The sequence below is a fragment of the Atta colombica genome, unplaced genomic scaffold (assembly GCF_001594045.1).
Source record: "Atta colombica isolate Treedump-2 unplaced genomic scaffold, Acol1.0 scaffold235, whole genome shotgun sequence".
NCBI lineage: Eukaryota > Metazoa > Arthropoda > Insecta > Hymenoptera > Formicidae > Atta > Atta colombica.
Genome location: NW_017259333.1, coordinates 384922 through 388464, shown reverse-complemented (window position 1 = coordinate 388464; position 3543 = coordinate 384922). Strand labels below are relative to the sequence as shown.

General features: G+C 40.7%; 1 pseudogene; it reads left to right on the top strand.

Moving 5' to 3' along the window:
• Positions 1 to 1375: 1375 nt before the first annotated feature.
• Positions 1376 to 3421, top strand: LOC108688535 (annotated as a pseudogene).
• The last annotated feature ends 122 nt before the right edge of the window (positions 3422 to 3543 follow it).

Sequence of the window (3543 nt, the reverse complement as noted above, 5' to 3'; positions counted from 1 at the left end):
TGATCGACACGAGATAATGCATTTGCTACAATGTTTTCAGCATCTGAAACGTGACATACATCGGTTATGAACTCCAAAATGAAGAATAATTGATGGGTTTGTCTTAGTGACATTTGATCCAATTTCCTCTTGATGCGTATATGAGTTTATGATCCGTGATAACATGAAAGTTTCCTTCTAGCATATATCGGAAATGTTTGATAGATAACTAATAATTCTCTATCATATATGCTATACTTTATTTGTGTGGGCGTGAGTTTTCTTGAAAAGAAACTGAGTAATTATAAAAATCCGTTGCTGTGCTGTTATAATATTACACCGAGTGCTTTGTCTGAGGTGTCTGTCTGTAATAAAAGTTGCATTGTTATCTGGAAATGCGAGCAAGGTGGTTTGAGCGAGATGTTCCTTAACTCGTTGAAAGGACTATATTGAGCTCAGGAATTCATTCTATTGTTGTTGCGTTTATGCTCCGAGATTGCATTTAACAATGACGCTTGCATGCTTGCGAGGTCTTTGAGAAAGGTTATAGAAATTGAACATTCCTAAGAAACGTCGAAGTCTTTTGACTGTAGCTGGTTCCTGAAATTTAGCGATAGTTTGGACTTTTTCGGGTAAAGATTTAATGTCTTCAGCGCTGATTGTATGTCCCAGGAAGCTGGCACTTTTCTGTCTGAACACACATTTATTCGGATTGATTGCTATGCCATACTTGAAATCTGTCGAATAGTATTTCTAGATGTTCCTTATGATGTGTTTCATTCTGCGAAGCGATTAAAATGTCATCAATATAAGTAAAATAGTAATCAAGTCCTGCAGTTACGTGGTCCATAATGTTTGTGCTGCATTAGAAGTCTGAATGTCATATAAGGAAATTCGAAAAATCCGAACGGTGTAATGATTGCGGTTTTAGGAATATCTGATTCGCAGAACTGAAATCTGTTGATATGCACACCTTAGATCTACCATAGAGAACACGGTTTTGCCATGCAAGAAGTGTGTGCTATCCTGCAAGAAATTGAGTAATCTAACTACCTCATTAAGTTTGCGGTAATCTCCACATGGTCGCCAATTGCTATTCTTCTTCTGTATATGATGTAGGGGCCTAAGGGCTCTTGGAAGACCTTGTTGCATCATGTACTTAAACTTTTGTTTAGCTGCTTTGAGTTTTTCTGAATAGAGTCTGATTTTGTTTAATGAACGGGATAGACCCGTTGTTTCGATTATACAATATGTTTAATGTGCGGTTTGTTTGTGTGATCGACGTTCTAGTTATTTTTGGAAACTTGCTTAGGATTTTTTTGTATGGGCAGTCGTCGGCCAACGCTGTTAATCGAGGAAGCTTTGTTGACAAACTAAACAGAGAGCTTTAAGAATCATGCTACTGTCGATCAAATGCTTTTGCCATATATCAGGCAACAAATTGAAATGTGCTAGAAAATCTGAGTCAGTAATGAAAGTGTCCAGTAATAAAACGTCGGCGATTATAAAAGACCATTGAAAAATACGAAATCCCAAATCAAGCTGGATTAATTTTTGTCCATACGTAGGGATGATCGTTCCGTTTGCAGCATAGAGTACCCGATAATATGCGTACAATCGCGTCTTGAGACAAGAATGGTCGAAACATCAACTCCAGTGTCCACCAAAGTTTAATTCCGATAACACGATCTCTGATTATGAGACAGCGAGTTGCCATGGCCAAACTATCTGCCGCCGGAAATAGTTCGGCCTCTAGTTTTCCTGTATCGCTGGCTTCCAGCTGCAGGATTGTGTACACTTAATATTAGGTGTACAACTTTGCTTCCGCCGTTTTCCTTTAGCGGTAAGTGGTGGTCGAAATAAATAGATCATAGATGTCATACAATAAACTTGAGCATCTGTCAACATAACCCCATAGAAACATTAGTCGATTTGTGTCTGCATCATAAAGTTATTCTCGATTGAAAATGTCAGTTTACGAGCCAAATTCTCGTCATTTGCGGGAAGTTTTAATTTTTTGCTTCAATATGAAGAAATCTGCGGCTGAGGCTCATCGAATACTTTCTACTCTCAAATACTTATGGTGAGGCCGCTATTAGTGAAAGAACGTGTCGTAAGTGATTTCAACGCTTCAAGAACGGTGATTTTGACGTCCAAGGTCATGCTCTGTATTTGATGGGACCAGCTCGGCGTAGTGTATTATGAACTGTTAAAACCAACTGAAACAATCACAGGCGATCGGTATCGAACGCAATTGATGCGTTTGAGCCGAGCATTGAAAGACAAACGGCCGCAATACAACGAGAGACGATAAAGTGATTTTGCAGCATGACAATGCTCGACCCCATGTTGCGAAAGCAACATGGGGTCGAGCATTGTGTGATCAAGACATACTTGGAAACGTTGAAATGGGAAGTCCTACCCCACCCACCGTATTCTCCAGACGTTGCTCCCTCTAACTATCACTTGTTTCGATCAATGGCACACGGCTGACTAGCACTTCCGATCTTATGAAGAAGTAAAAAATTGAATCGATTCGTGGATAGCCTCAAAAGATGACCAGTTTTTTCGACGCGAGATTCGTACGCTACCCGAAAGATGGGAGAAAATAGCGATGGACAATACTTTGAATCATAAATGTATAACCAGTTTTTTTACAATAAAGCTTCGAATTTCGGAAAAAAACGGCGGAAGCAAAGTTATATACCTAGTAGCTTTGCCGCCAAAGCGTCGATGATACCAGCAGGATTTGCTCATTGTGATCTTGAACTTTCTGCGACGAGAATTCCGCGAGGCCTATGACTTGTTATGCGATAAACGAGTTTTCAATTTCTCCATCTGATCTAGAATCGCGTCATTTGTGAATTCGTCGAGTTGACTTTTGTCGGTTAACTGCTGCGACAGCGTTAACGCCAGCGGATAGCACGTCTGTTATTCAGTCTGCTAGTTGCGATAACTCTTCGAGTTCGTGCTTAGTAAATGTTAATATAGTCACTTGTTGTGGTAGGCGCTACAGCTATAAAAATTTAAGCACTTCCTCTGACACGCCGTTTTGCGCGAGAACTCTCATCCGACGGAACAATTGCAACAGACGGCGGTCACTTATATCAACCTCATTTAATAACTTATACAGTTTCTTTTCGGCGCTATTCATGAAACTCTTAATTAATCTGTCTTTGAGCGCGGCATATCTATCTGTCACGAGCGGATTAAACATGATATTGCTAACTCAAGGAATCATTATCGAGGCACTGTATCATGTAATTCGTCTCATCTACAGTTATATCTAGGTGAGAAATTGAACTTCCATTTGTACGAACCATAGATCTGGCTTCGATTTTCAGAACGACATAGATCTGATTCCGACTCACGCAAGCACAGGCACTTCAACTATACGCGACAATGCACCGCTGCCCTGATCGCCCGAGAGAGGATCGCCTGAGTCACTAGACATGCCTGCGGCTTGTTAAAACACGCGTTAGATTAAATGGAACGCAAAGCATTTACATCGGGGTCACCAATCTTGGCTGCTGCTCAATGTAGCGCCGAGCGTATCTGGGCGCC